At 34.7% G+C, this 16869-nt stretch overlaps 1 long non-coding RNA gene across 4 annotated transcripts in view; it reads right to left on the bottom strand.

The window, feature by feature from the left end:
- LOC105340514 (uncharacterized) overlaps positions 1-16869 on the bottom strand; it is a 53192-nt gene that overhangs the window by 20356 nt on the left and 15967 nt on the right. For all 4 annotated transcript variants that reach the window (XR_010707807.1, XR_010707809.1, XR_010707806.1 and 1 more), the window contains 3 exons: positions 14321-14402; positions 6337-6393; positions 123-280 (listed from right to left, as the gene is read on the bottom strand). This is a non-coding gene — a long non-coding RNA (uncharacterized lncRNA). The remainder of the gene's footprint in view (positions 1-122; positions 281-6336; positions 6394-14320; positions 14403-16869) is intronic.

The following is a 16869-nucleotide window of genomic DNA, read 5'->3' on the forward strand; positions in this document are numbered from 1 at the left end:
AGCATTCCCTGCATACTATACAAAATTTTAGCTTCAGCCAGCAATGAAACAGTTCTATGCAGCAAGCAATTCACAAATCAAAAAGAGAGACCAGAGAAAATGAAACTGAATCAAACACTTACCCCCACAGTGAGAGTATCTTGTCCGGGGCCCTGGGTCAATCTGTCTCACAGGTGTATAACTCTGTTCTGACCGCCAGGTGGTCCCAATATGATGCTCATCTCTTCATCTGCTCTTCTTTATATTTTGTTCAGTTTACCTCCAAATACTCAGGCAGTGACTGAAATGAGAAAAAATATTTGAGGGATTATACAATCATATATGTATGGTGTGTACAGGCTTTTAGCGAGCTAATTCTAGGTGACATTCCAGTGTAACAGTTTGTAGGTAAAAGAATGACAGATTGGGGAATGCTTCATTAGTGTGTGTCCGTATACCTGTAGACATTACCAAGATGCTTTCTCCCTGAGTCACTGAACATCATCTCACTCAGACCTCTACACGCTAACAGTTATGTCTCAATGCAAAAACATAAGGTTTAATGGACGAAACGAGGCAAAATATAAAAAAATCATTGCTCCAGCTCATTGTCTATTTTTATTTGGGATTATATGACTATAGTGTGTTGGTGACTCCTTTTCCCATGTGTGTGTACACTAACGTCTGCCTTCCATTAACGACATGGTGGGAGCCTTTTACATGCTTGACATATGTATGTCGCCAGCAGTCGGATGATAGATTCGCCTAAATACATCGAATTCTTCAGCATCATGAAAAGTCGAATGTGTAAATCAAATGTGACCGATCACTCGCTGGGGCCTACGTCACTTGATGAAGCACGTGTGATCTGATGTACACCATACTCTGACTACCTGTTAAAGAGAGGCCAGGGAGAGAGGCACAAAACAGTTTCCACCAGAAAAATCTCGACAAGATCGGCAGATGATAATGAGCCTGGAATCTCGAATCTTACGTCACCACCCTTCTCAAAGATAGTTTTGAATGATATCATTTGAGTTTTATGCAAGTTCTTTCATTTCAATCACGCAAAATGCATTCGGGATGAGAGAAAAATGTTGGGCTTTTCTCAGTTCTCAGTACCTTACTACACACCCAGTGTTACAGCAAAAAAAATTTCATGTGGTTTGGAGAAAAAAAAAAATCCCCATAAAAGACAAATCACCATGAGTGAACATATTAAAGGATATATTTTTTAAAAATTTTTGATGGAAATTAATAAAAGATGAAATGGAGATTGGAAGAATCTCTTTACAGTTATTACTTTTTTTTGTTAAACAGGGAAAAAAAAAGATCAAAAGATAATTGATCATTCTAAATGAATTGCAAATTTCCTACTTCAAATAACATCCGATTAGTCTGCATATTCAATTACAGTCAGACCCAAAGGCCACCTCAAGTTTAAAACACATCAGTTGCTGAAGAAAAACCTGATCTTCAGCCAATTAATCAGCAATTCTACTTTTGTTCAACTCATATAAAAAAAACAAAAAAATACAGTTTTAAAAACTGATTCGAAGTGTGGCTTTTGTTAAATATCCGGTATTAAGATACAGGTATTTCTTAAAATCAAAGCCCAAATCTGGAAAGATGATGAGGCTGTATCATTTCTTGAGGTTGCAATTTGTTAATATTTCCTGCCCTTCAACAGGTGCAATAAAAATGGACTTGCTCCGACAAGCGCAAAACAAACACCTCGAAACTGCCGCATGTTTTGACCCCCTTAACCACAAGCATGACATGTACTCCTAAGCAATGATGATAGATTTGTACGACGACTTTTTTTTTCCTGTTTATTTTCCTCTGGTGGTCATACATTTGTCTGCCTATTAAACTCTCACATTATAATGAAGAAAATTAACAGTACTTTAGTACTTTACAATTCTTCTAATCAAAATAGTTTTCTTTTTCATCAGTTCAATTTTCTTCAATAGAATTAAATTTCTTTTCAAAAATCACCTCAACAATCAAAACAAAAAAATGAGGAAAATCTGTGATTGGCTTGAAATAAGGATACTGTCTTGCAAATATAATTTCAGACTTCCAATTAAATAATTAGTACTGTTTGGTTAAATCTTTATAATCAAATGACGGATTACCAAATATTTATTGCTGTGGTTGTTACAGAGATACACACCCTATAAACATTCATTAATTTTAATTTGAAGGCTGAAATAATTAAGTCAAGTATTGAGAGATCTAGATAAGAGATTTCTAAAACCTATCAGTAGATGTAATTTTTTTTCTTAAATCAAGCACTGTCCTGAGATCAAAAGGTGGTGTAAATCTTCAGTGAAAAACTCGAGCATGAATTCATTAAGCCAAATCTAAAAGTCAAATTTGTTTATCTGACAAGATGAATAGGTAATATCATAATTATTAACCCTGGTCCGATAAATTAGACTCATACAAGTAAAAAATATTAGCATCTTTTAAAAGTACCAGTGGAAAAATGCTAGTTCTTCCCTTACTTTTCCAAAGAACTTCAAATTTACAGATTTATATTTACAAGCAATAATATTTCTCTTACCTCAAGCACAACAAAAATAATTCATATGAAAAAAAACTTTTATTAAATCATTTTCTTTAAACATTTCTTTTCATGTTAATGCTATAAATCAATTTTCCTTCATCACAGTGTTAAATCATAAAATTATGTACTACAAAGAATAAAATACGGTCATGAATAGATAGCGCACATATTTTTAGAACATACATTTCCTAATACATCATTAAAAAAAAAATACTTCTAAAGGAAAGAAAAAAAAAATATTGCATGAATCATGTAGCGAGGACCAATTAATTTTTCTCTCTCTTGTCGGTTTGATTGTGAAGCACTTCTTCTACGGGTGTATGAGGCTCCCCTCTCCACCCAGCAAGATCACTTTTTTATGAACAGGCAAAATCTCCAGGTGAGTAATGCACGCCGTTTGATTTATGATATATTTTGCCCCGCAAAATGAAAAAAACTCAGGTATGTGGGTATTCGTTTCCTTTCAGGGTTTTGTTACATATTAATTTTGATCGGAAGCCCTCTAAGGCTTGCACAGCGAGATGTTATCGGGCTTTTTAACACATGTGACCAATAAATTATGTTGACACTTCGATTATCACCCATTTTTAAAGATGCTTTTATTTTTCATATAATAACTATTTTTTTCTTTACTAGGCCTTCAGCAACCATGCATTACCATGATACTTCTGTTTCAAATTACTGGTTTCTATTGTTCTGGTATGACGTACATTGGCGTTTAATAAAGAATGATAACAAACAATGTGATGAAAGCATTGATACACACTTAGTTTTGCTAGCTTTTGATCTAAAGGGCAAAGAAAGATAACTCTTACAATAGCTATTTCCTTTTTGTATCCCCCATCTCTCTTTTCTTTTAAATAAAAAAAAATTAAATTCTGTGTAAGTGAAATACAAGGTGGAGTTTGAACAAGTTTCATCTATTCAGTTTCATTCCCCAGGAACAAAAATCCTCCTCTCTAATGAAGGAAATTTCTTCATTCTTTGATAAAAAAAAAGGTATTCAGAAAGCAACACAAGAAAGATAACTCTTACTGGATTTAATGACTATAAAAATTATGCCTAGCAAGGCACACTGATATTATGAGCATTTTATTTCATATTATTAAATGAAAAATCATTATTATCAAATAAAAAGTTTATCTGCAGAGAGAATACACTGATAATGAGTCTCCATTAAGCTATGAACACAGCTGTTTTGCCATATCATGTACATACAGAAAGACTTTCTAAAATATACAGACACAGTGAATGTGTACAGCTATAAAATTTTGTCACTGCTCTGCAATGATGAAAGATACATTTTTTTTTAACACTACTCATGTAATTTGTAATTCAAATTAAAAATACTCTTAAAACTTCTAAGGTAGACAGCGGTACAAGGAATTCAAGAATACCGGTACATAAGAGTTTTGATATTAGGGTGGTATATGGGACACTTCCATATTGTGATATACTTCCTATTGCAATAAACAATAAAATCAAGTATAATTTCATAAATATTTTCTTTCCCAAAATTGTTACCTAACAGCGTAGTGCAATGGGTTAGAGTGTTCACTATGAATCTGTAAAGTCATGAGTTCGAATCCCTCCAGGGCTTTTAAATAATTTTCACCTTTCCAAAAAATTCTAAAACATATTTCTGGATCAATTATTGTTAAATTAGAAAATTCTAAACCGGTGAAAATATTTTGAATAAAATGTACTTTTATCCACGTTAATATCAACAGATGTCCCATACCACCTAACATAAATTCATTCACTGATGGAAATAAAGGAATGCTGATATTTTCCCACTATTTAAAGCTCAATTAAAAGGACATGATGAACTTAATTGGGGTGGAATGCAACCTAAAAAACATTCAATATCTATACTATCCTAATAATAATCTTTTCATTATAAAAAGTGTAACTTTTGAGAACTATGCAAACTAACTCTGGGTCTATGTATACATCAAAAGAAAATTTTGAACTATAAAGAAAAATCAACAAAAATTTATTAATTAACTGATGTTTGTGAATTAAAAATCATGCACACATTCAATTTCTTTTTTTTTAAATATTGAACAGAAGTGCATATTGTATAAAGTATATATCATTCAAGAGCATCTTATAATATAGGAGTTACTTCCCTTTGCCCATATTTTCTAAGGCAATATAAAATCTAACTGGAGTTATCTCTCTTTTCCCACAATCTTTGGATGCTGTTACTGTATAGGTTAGAAGAATTATAGGTAACTCTTTTCAACACTATTTTATTTTTATCTTTAAATAATCCTTAGAATTAAAATTTGGGGTTCAAAAATTCTAAAGAGGAAAACCAATTAATACAAAGAAAAGAGGTAACAAATATCCCCAAATATATGAAGCAAAAAAATCTTGGAGTGTTTCAAAAATAGAAAGTAAATACTAGACTGTGCCAGCCACAGGTCGTTCTAAGTCCTTAGCCCACATACCTTCCTCCCTCTTCTGGGGACCCACTGGTACTTGACATAGAAAGTACTCTGAATCTCCCAGACTACTTACACACTAAGAGAGTCCCATCAAGACCCACTTTTGGGGAAATAGGTCTCGCTTTTACGCTACAAGTGTTACTACCAAGAACGAAGTAGCTGAGAGAAAGTCTTGGTGGTTGCTGACTCTCGGCGAAGGGTTAGAATCCAGGTCAAGAAACTTTTAACAAAGAAAGAAGTTATCTTTCAAACTGTGAGAATCTTTTCTTTTGAAAACAGCAAAGAAATGTTAATTGCAACCTATGACGAGCGATCAATATCCAAAAGATTCTTCAGACACTGTGATTCTTTTCAAAGAAGTGGATCAGGAGAATAATTCATTTCTCTCTTAAGTCTCTTGGTTTGCATGCACTTATTAAGATTCATTTCAGATTCTGCTGATGGTGTGTTCAAATACACGCCACACTCAATGACCATTGATTGGACTTCTACAGATATTTAAAGTAAATGGAACTTGTAATGGATAGAGCTGTATTGGGGCCTTGATTATTATAATCTGAACACTGAAATCATCTGTAATAATTAATAAAACCTCCAGATAAGTAAATCATCAATGGTATAATATTTCTACATTGATTTATTCTAGGAACTTGATCTTCTCACAAAAACTTATGCCTGAAACTTGAAGAAGAGTCCAGATTACTTCAGTGCTACCATACATGGGTAAACTAACAGCTGCCCACCCCTTTCATTATATCATAATTTTCTTTAATCTTAATTGCATTTGCATCAAAATGTGTGTGCAACATGCACATCCTGCATTTTTTTTGGCATTTGATCATCAAGTCTCTCCATAAATTTGCAATCACTTACAGTTCCACTAAATCACTGATTTTTTGTTTAAGTTTTAGTTTTCTGGCAAAATTCTTTCCCTGACAGCCTGTCACATCTTGTCATTCAAGAAAATAACTCGCTAACCAGTATCAATTAAAGTTTAAAGATCTCTTCTACAGAAACATGATACATTATTGGGCAACTTCCTTGAAATGAGAACTTTAAATGTCAAAACACTGCATTTAGATTGTCTCGCATACTGGAAGTCTTGCGTATTGGAATAACAAAATTCTTTTTTTATACAACAGACAAATGTTGAAATCCTCTGAGGGGTCAAAATATTTATGCAATCAATCTAATTACTGATAGTTCATTTATTGGTCTTTAAAAAATCTTGTTTTGCGCATGGGTAATTAACTAAAGATGCTGCAACCATTTAACATGGAGATGCTGCAACTGTTCAAGAACAGAACAGAACAAACCGCAGGTACAACTTACCCGAATTGTATCCGCCACTTCCTGTATTTCACATCAGCCGAATCCGCAGCATCTGTACTGAAAAAAAATTACAAGAATTAAGTATGCGATTAAAAATTATCTTCATATTTAACACCAATCATGTCAAAGAACATTTTTCTCATTTAGACAACTGGTGCACTGGAGCAAGAGAATACGTCAATTCTATTGGTCAATCATCAGGGGAAAATGAAAATTATAGCAAAAAAATCATTTAAAAGGGGAAAAAAAAAACAAGAAGAAAAGAATTCAGAATTCTGCCTTCTCAACAGAACACCGAGTTGGATTATTTAATAAGAACACCCACAGGAGCAGACGGCAATACAGAGCACACAATGTGAAGGTTGCCGAACTAAATAATGTATTGATTTAACAGTTTGTGGTATAGTATTTTTAACTTTACTTCGGATTCATTGATCTTTACTACAGTGGAATATTGCTTGCTTTACAAAAAAAAAAAGAAAAAAAAAAGCCACCATCCTCTCTCCTTGTCCGTTTCCTTATTATCATCTCCTGTCATTTGACAGAGAAACGGGATGGGCAGAAGTCGAGAGAATTGTCCCAGCTAGTGCAACACTGCAGCAGTTGCAACAAAAGTGACTTGTCACTATAATTGTGGCAGCAGTAAAAAAAAAATGCTATGTCAGCACACTATGCAATGTCAGCACACTATGCCTATGCCAGGGTTGTGTGTATTATGTTTCCACATAAAAGTTTCACTTGACAGATGATTAAAAGCCAATTGTTCAATTGCTAATAACAGGATTGGCTTGCTCCCGATTCTACGTCAATATTGTAGCATAGTTTCACTGGCAACATTAAATATTTATCCCTTATAACAGAACTCTGTTATAAAACCTTACATCGACTAGAGGAGGGACAAATTGCATATTTGCAATCAGAAATATTATTTCTGCTCTTTAAAGTTGCGAAGCTTAATACATATTTTGACATATGACATTTGACTTATTAAAAAGGTCATTAAAGTTAAATAGAGAATGATATTTGAAAACTTTTGTAATTAATTAAAGATCAATACAGATGGCTTTTTAAAAGATATATCCATAACCTAAACCTAAGCATCAGTACAACTATTCCAACCAGAGCTGCGAGTTCAGGTACATTGTACCAGGTACAGATACAATAAACTTATATACACACAGTAGACAAGATAGACTCTTGGAATAAAGTTTTATAAAACAGGATGATATTAAATACCCATGTCAAATGTTTTCAAGTTCCAAATAAACAACTAATTTCCAAAAAACAACTTGGAATCAGACAAAGAACCCCTCTTGAGAGGAAAATTGTAGTTAAACCATTTTAAAAGAGTTATCCTAGCCAGAACTTCCCAGAAGAACAAACAGAAGAATTTCACAGAAGAAACCAAAAGTTTTGGGGGCAATATACATCACACAGTCAAAATTTTTGGGTGGTCACATTTTGAGCTTGTGAAACATGTCTGACTGTCTGTCAGAGTGAGTTTACCCATTTCACTGAGGGAGCTCAAGTTCGGGATCATAAATCTGTCTGGAATCTTGTCTGTATTGAAAGAATAGTTGTCTGAAATGGCAATCCAAATAGTACTAAGCTTTGGCATCTGTCACTGAGCTGTGTGTCATTTTCATAAATATTCCACATTGTTTTCTGATCGGAAAAAGTAAACACAGACGAAGAATCATCCCCAGAGAGAGTTCTCTGTTGACCTTTTAGAAGTTGGGGAAGATGTTTTCATGACTTTTTGGCTTCTGAATTTTGCTCAAGAATCCGGCTTATCTGTTGGATGTAGCACCAAGACATCAATTATCAGAGAGATAGTCTGTCATGTGCAAAGGATGTGCCGATTGATTCTCTGTACCCAACAAACCACTGAGCTGTTTGGGTGAGCAACCACCGTGGCACTAGAGAAACAACTGCTGACACATAAATCTGTTTCATAGCTTACTCACTCAATTTCCCAGAAAAAAAAAAGATAGGGAGAAAATTTTTTTTAATAAGATTCATCAATTAAGCCTTAAGGTGATCAAACCAAATTGGAAAAAAAAAATTCCAGCTAAAAAGTTTTTTTTCATATACATTGTCAATCATACTCCTCCTTATTACAAGGTTATAACCAGTGAGGTGTATATAGCCTCAAAACATACATCCAAGGAAGAAAAAAAAAATATCCCAGTACTGTATCTGATTGGAGAACATGAAATCCAGACAGTTGGCAAGATGCCCACGTGGAGGTGTTTTCAGAAGGTGGAACTCAATTAATAAATGAAATAAGAAGACTGGGGAATCTGTCATTCTTAAATGCTTATACACTCTGTAATCAAATAGAAAATTTGCCAAAGCACACACACCATTTACACCCTTAGTGCCTTAAATTCCAGTTGCGGAGGCAAGTGCTCTCTGGTTCTTTTCAGTAGCCTCTCTCATATTTGCATATCATTTTTCCCATTACTTTGCAGTAACAAATGTCTAGCTTTTAAATAAGGGCTTTATGAGTGCAATGTTGCTTCAAATATCCAAGTACCATAAAAACATCAATATTCCTTGTTCTGGGGAAGGCAAAGCCAGAAACTCGGCTCTTTTCTCCAAATATGCCTCATCAGCAATAAATCTTGAGAGGCTTTCTCTTTTGCTATGACATTTCCATAGTGGCATTCTATCTACTGTACAACTTAAAGAGAACTACATTAGTCCACAATTTCAATCCATAATTCATCTTTAGGGAAAACCCAATATCATTTTTGTTCTAAACCCTAATGCTAGAAACTGAAAAAAAGAAGGCCAATACCTTTAAGAAATTCCATTAAACAGCAATAGAATTGCGTTACTATTGGCTTCAAGTTACGTGGTAATCTATCAAAATCTCTCTAATCCTTGAAGGAAATCTCCCAATAAAATAAAAAAAAATTTATATCTTCTTTTTTATTCTATGAAAATAATGATAAGTATCATTAAATACCTCTGCTGTTTCACACAAGTTTCTGAAGATCCCTGGAAACCATAGAGAAATTGGGATCAAACCACTGAGAAAAAAACCTGTACATGCACGGTGCCTTGGGATTTCTAATCCCTTACTACCACCACCACAGTCTACCTACCTTTTTCCCCCTCTTGCAATTGTTTGTTATACAATTAATACATTCCTGGCATTGTAACCTAGCTAACACACGCACACACACACACACATATACAGAATAAAAAAAAAAACTGTGTCAGCTACTCTTCGACATACCAAAGATTCACCAAAGCAAGTTAAATCCTCAATCAAAAACGCACTACAGGTGAATGGCAAATATTTGTCTTCCCGTCAATTCAACTTTGTATAAAATAATAACATCACTAGATCACTCACCTGTACACAAAAAAAGTTCCTTTATACCTGGAACTTGGCGAACAATAGGTATATATATTAAAAGAAAAGTACTATAAAAGGGGCCAACAAAAAAAAAATCCCCTCAAGAATTTTTTTTCTTCTCTTTTCTCATCCAAGATCACTCCAGCCATTGAGCATAAATATTTTGCCAACATACAGCCTGGAATGTGGTAGATAAAAACCTGCCCAGGTCCGACAAGAGAACGCTCACACAGGTAATGAATAAAGATCTAGGACTCTCGACATTTCACCTGGTCTATATAAAAATTCCATTATATACAAGCCATTGACCTAGGTACACCCCTCGTGGCCTGGGAATGTTTTCGTACATGGCCTGAACTAGGTCCATCATGCAATAGTATTACCACAACACACAGCATTCACTTACTGAGGTACAAGAGCATTACATTTGTTAGTTCCAAAGTCTCTCCTCTCATTTGTCATTCACTTGCTAATTTTACAAGTTGCATGGTGGAAATACGAAAAAAAACTATTTTCATTTGAAAAACACAACTGTGTATTAAAATTCCTCGGCGAACATCTGACCGCTGACAGGAATGTTTTGCCTTTGGGGATAGACAATAAAATTTCTCTAAATGAAAATCAACGAAAAAACAAAATATCTCTACTCGAAACATAGGACTTCAAACGACTCCTTTAAACCAATCAATCCCCTTCACAATTCATCCTCTCTGTAGTCATGCATGTACAACAGGTTGCATAGATTTATCAAACACCCACAAGTTTCAAGGGAAAAAAAGTGAAAGAGAAACAAGAGAGAAAAAAATCTGTTACAATGCTTAATTATAATGTATCTCCACAATATTGATCAATATATCTAAACGATTGTAAAACGTGGACACTTTCAAACTACATGAGTTGACAATGTCGCTAATTATAAGGGTCTAATCTGCACTGCCTCTGCCCACACCAGTTTCTAATTAAATGAACTTTCGATTCCCACCCTGTTTCAGGACAACCAAATATAATACTATTGACAAACTGAATACGTCTCCACGCTCAATTACCTCTCATTGTGAACGATTCTTCCATGACCAATCACTCTGTTTCAATTCATTCCACAATAGTCAGTTATACATGACACACACGCGCATACACATTTTCCCTCTTTCCAGTGAATTCATGAATGAAGCCGATCTGAAAACCTGTTACAAATGATCAAAAGTGGAATACTACGAGGAACATATGCATATTACACATTAATAGAAAGAGAAGGGGAAAAAAACCATAACTGATTATGTAATCTCATTTTTTTCCCGTTGTTAAGCACACACATAAAAGTATCCCTCTCTTTTTTTTCCCTGTTGAGGCATAACATCTGCATCAGGGGAAACATAAGCATTAATGAAAAACACTAATTCTTCCAATAGATTTTCTAGTCTCCTACACGAAATATCAAATGTACACGATCTGTATCTGGCTGCTTGCCTATTGATCAATTATCCTTCTGACACACGTTAACTGTACTAAATATGTGTGGAAATTCCCTTTCATACATATAGATATACAACGCCTCTACACATATCCACAAGAAAAAGTTCCTGGCTTAGCCTACAGCAGTTTTTTTTTTTGACAATATGTCCAGTCATTGGCAGAGGAAATTCCTTATTACTGCGCTAATTGGTGATAAATGAAAAATACGGGGGAACATAAACCTGTTGCCCTTGAATTTTGGAACCCCCATGAAGTTAAAAAAAATAATATACATTAAGAGTAAAACGTAGATCTTTCAACATGGCAAACCACGGACCCCTGATATATATACATGTATCAGTTTCAATCATCTCATTTCAAGAGTCAGAATTTTGCTGTTCTGAAGCATACAAACTCAATTTAATATATAAACAACAATTCATAAACTTTATTGTGTGTACCGTATTCCCTGTATCTGAACAACTAATTACTTTGTCCTTACAAGTATAATTCAAGTTTCTTTACAATGATACTAATGTGTATTCAGATAAAAGCGAAACCCATCCAGGAAGCTAAGGGATATGCACATGATGATCTTGATAACTCATTGAAGATAACTCACACAATATCAGGTTTTCAATAACACATTTTTTATTTTCCTCTCAGCGAAACTCACACTATTGGATATTTCCTATCAAATGAAATACTGTTTATTTAAAAAACAACAATAAAGTTAACAGTTGTAAGAATTACGGAAACTTTTTTTTTTCAATCGTTTATCAAACAAGTCATTGTTAAACTTTCTATAAGCAGAAGTGTTTTTTTTAGTAAAGGGTGTTTATTTTTATGTAGAATTGAAAGGTGGGCCCTCACAAAAAATTGACTAAAATTCCCTCTGACACTTTCCATTTCATTTTATCCACCAAGATATTACTCATTATAACTCTCTAAGTAACATTTTACTATCTACTCCACCTGTAGCTATACTTTATATCTAGAAATCATTAAAAAAAAAATCTTCACTTCATTTCACAAGAGGCGGAAAAATTAACCTCAGGTGAGCAAAAATTACAATACGTTCGTACGAGTCAAGAACTCGAGGTTGAGATGTATGTGTGTGTGTTCGAATTGAGAAATTATATAATAATCGTTCCTCCTGTTCAAGAGGCAGGAAAAGGCTAATAAAAAAAATGGAGCTTATCTTGAACTCCTGCACACTTAATTGTTATTAAGCAATTTTTCAAAAATTGCATCACAACCTCCACAACTACAACAAGTGGGTGCAGACACTGGGCAATAATGTCTGATATCATTTTTTTTTTTATTCCCGTTCTTTTTTGTTAACTCCTTCAACAGTGGCTGGCCACCATTAAAAACCCACCACAGAGACAAATAAAGTGCACAGTATATAAGAAAGATCCTTAGGGTAATAATCCTTGTGACCCCCTTGTCACCAACTCCTAGAGGTCAATCATGGCTGACCTAAGCCGAAGATTACACTATGCCCCAGAAAACAACGGAGAAGGAGATTTTTATTTTTTTTTTTGTTATTAATTTGCTTGTTGCACTTCGTGTGGGTTCACATTTCGTTCACAGTTTGACAGTTATGGTCTTTTGTTTTCGTCGGTGCCAGATTAGTCTTGATGTGCACCAAATGACGTCACTGTCTGCAGCCTCTGACAAGAAAAGTGCAGGCTGATGCACAATTTATCCTAACTCATTTGTCTTTTCTTTCATTTTGTTTTAATGGGTATTGGAGTGGGGTTGAAGGTTTACTTCAAAAAGTCTCAAAAGTCATTTCATCTTCTGAGATTTTTGTTTATGGTCAAATGATTAGTACTTTACACACTATAGCCTTTAATTCTTCAATTTTGTGTAATTGCATGGCATGAATAATCAACAACGACAGAAAAACAGTTCTGTAATAAGGGAATAACAAACTGGATTAACTTCTCCATCAGTTTAACATATTTTTCAACTAACGTACACCCAATCAATCTAATTTAAAGAAATTCAAATTCATGCAAATTAGCACACTTATGTAAGAGCTTAATAGTTCATATTTCAACTGATTTCAAAATCCAACAAAATGGTTGGGACATATAATTTTCAGTTCTACAATATCTCCAGTACAAAGTTCAGCAAGTCTGAACACACACCATGAATATATAAATGTATGCATGTAAACTAAGAGTGCGACAAGCAACCCCTATGCTATGACAGGTTCTTGGCAATCAACCTTACGGGGCAGGATGGAAGAATATAAATTAACTTAAAATACAGTCTGAAAGTTACGAAGAGTCTAAACCACCTATTTTCTTATCAAACTATATCTTCGTCTTGAAACTCTCTTCAGCTTGCTAGCTTCTCTCATCTACCAGTACATGTAGTAACCTGTCCTTGTGCCATCTTATTCAGTAACGTTTTCTCTGTTTCTGAGACTATTCTTGTCAGAGTATTTATTAGTTTATAGTTTTAGTTATACTGCCTATACTCATATCAAACAATATCTCCGTCTTGAAACTCTCTAGCTTCACTCGTCTGATAGCCTGTCCTAACACTGTTGTCTTATTCCCTCATTTTTTTCCCCTTCTCTGTTTCGAGACTTTTCTTGTCTGGAGTATTCGGTTTATAGTTTAGTTACTGCCATGATAGATGATCATTGGTCTGTTTCATCCCTTTGCTTTCTTGTACATCTGCTTAACCCCCATACTGACCTCAGCAAAGGTTAGGTTACAAGATTACAAAACAGTTTTATCAGCTGAGACATACTTTTCCCTGTAACCCCCTTTTACAGAATACATTAACAGCTTTTTTGACAACTGATAAAGAAAAAAAAGTACCTATAAAATACAGAAGTTAAAATTTCCTATTTGAATTGAAAACAAAAATTGACTATTTCTTATGCCCCCTGGAAAATAATTTCTATAAAAAAAACCCCAAACTTTAATACAATTACCCTCTAGAAACCGATTTTGTTATACCAGGTAAAGTCAGCAAGTAAATTAAAAAGGGAAAACTATGTCCAGGTCAAAAGCTCTTTCATGAAACAATTTCCAAAAATATAAAGAAATTCCATTTTATCACAGAGAAAGTAAAACATTTGCAAGAAGAAAAATTTTTTTTACAGTCTAAAAGAGAAGAACTTAATTTCTTCCTTACCTCTATAAACGCCAAAGCCTCCAAGAGAGCTGCAATTCATCCTGATCAAGACAGCATAAACCGACCCAGCCAAAATGGAAATCTATAAAACAGCACAAATAATATGATACAATATTTTTTAAATCTGCATACACAGTCAATATTGTGTACTTCTCCTTAGGTTTCCTATCAATCAAGAATTCTCTTTTCCCTCTCTCTCCATCATAGAAAGGCAAAACAGTGGGATAAGTCCCAAGGGTCAAATTTTTTCTATAGCCAGATAAAGGGCAGCATTCTAGACAGAATCCCCAATTCTCCACCACTTCCCTGTCTTGTACACATATGTACATGACTAAAGTCTGTTTATAGAATGTCCAGAATGGATAAATTAAAACACAAGATTCAGGATATAATGTATGACCAGTCTGACCCACCCATTTTTTTTTTTCAAGAAACATTACCATTTGACAAATGGCTGCAATTCCTGCAATCAACACACTCCTAGTTTTTCCCTTTTCAGAGGCAGTAATATGGTCAAGATATATCCCTCCTCCCTCCCGCCTCTATGTCCTGTATGCTAGAGACTGGCTGAATAAAATGGGGCTGATAGTAATTGATGAATTAGTGCATGATGTGTGTGTGTGTGTATGTTTGGTGGTTGTCTGCCCTTCTTGGAGATTAGGCCGATCCTGAGGCAAAAGGTCAGCCGATTTTCAACACCAATTAATAGTGCAGCAAAGCCAAGAGATACTGCCTAATTAAAAATCAACAGTCCCCTGACCTGAACCTCATGTTCCTTATTTACATAGTCAAGCTCTGCCACAGTTCACCACATAAATTATGTACACTTTTTATAGACGTGATCAAATTTTTTCCCCAATTTTGACGACAGATTTCTTTTCATAAGAAAAAAATTCATACAGCTCCCCCCCCCCCCCAAAAAAAATTAAAATAATAAGGGTCTATAAACTTCTATTGAAACTTTTTCTTTCAATTCAAGATAAGCAACCATTACAATGTATTTAACATTACCAAGGGCAAAGCAAAAAAGGCCCAGAAACTGAAACTTGACCTTGTAAGCGTAAGAGCCTTACTATGTACAGCTCTTAATTAACACACTGCTCCTAGTATATCTATACACATGAGCACAATCTAGTGAATAGTAAACAGATAGGATCTTATAAATAAATCATTGTCGATTAATCAATACCAATTCACACGGCTGACACACTTTTTGGGCTTACATTGATTCAATAAGATGCTGTTTTATATAAGCTGTATCAATTCTCTCTATCTCTCTTCTCTCTCCAGCAACCACATACTATTTGACGACCTCGTTCACTTCTGCTGCAAACAAGACAATCCTCTTTGACTGTCTAAGCCAGCCACAGAAAAGTTAGAAATATGTGTGGGGTGAAGTCCCAGGGAATAAAAGGAAGGAGAGGAAAGGAGAGAGAGAAAAAAAAGACCACCGATATGATTATATCCGTACAGATAATGTCTGTGTCCCTAAACTAAGAACTCAATCAATACCTGTCTACGATAAATGTCAGCAGCTTAGGTACAGAAAATCATTCTGTAATGTGCATATATATGTGGGGCGGACAATCGGAGGACAGTTATACAGCCGAGCACGGAAAGCTTAGAGGAGAGAGGAGTGGTGTGGACTAGCTGGTACTTCAGCCTTTTAATCGGTTATCGCTATTGACACCATTGCAAAATGAAGCTCGATCTTTTGAGGACACACTATTATCAAAATGTAAAAAGAAGGGGAGGGGGATCACAAAGGGATTTAAAAATATATTAAAGGAGACCCAGTTTAGAATTTAATGGCCGAGTTGAAACAGGTCCTTATTGTAATCATGACAGGAGTGAATGTAGTGGTTGAAAGCTAGAACAACAGGGACAACTGGAAAACTTGTCACTGTCTGTCGTTGTATGCGTCCTGACATTTGGAAAAAACTGAAAGAGTTAGCACACACTCATGCAACAGGAATTTTTCATTCATAAACTAATTGATAATCTGAGCTAAACGAGGTCAATGGCACACAGAGCACTTGAACAGATGATATAATTTAGCTAAGCCTAAGCCTAGCTAGCTGCGCCATCAAGACCCACAAAAAAAAAAATGGTGGGGTGGAACAAGGTACCTCATGTTTAATTCACATTTGGTATAAAACTCTGTCGAATTATTTAAACATAAAATCTCGGAAACCAATGATGGAGCTGTAATATAACTCCAATACACCTTTGATCCATTACACAAAACTAACAAATTATGCATTCCGCAAAATAAAAACCGGGGTTTTAAGATAATTAGAACAAAAGGAGTATGATTTTGGCTTTATATCCATGCATGCATGCCTTTTTATTTTCTTTTCACATGAATTACTGCAAACTATGCCGAAAATAGGTCAGCAAGTCGTCAGTTCTAAACACTTCATATGATGTATGGTATTTGGTTTAAACTACGCCCAAGACAGCTCATATCCATTGTGATTTCACAACTTTCGTTCTGGCGTGTTCCTGAATAAAAATGTATTCTGAATCCATTAGTGTATTGCTTGCAC

The sequence above is a fragment of the Magallana gigas genome, chromosome 7, assembly GCF_963853765.1.
Source record: "Magallana gigas chromosome 7, xbMagGiga1.1, whole genome shotgun sequence".
Taxonomy (NCBI): Eukaryota; Metazoa; Mollusca; class Bivalvia; order Ostreida; family Ostreidae; genus Magallana; species Magallana gigas.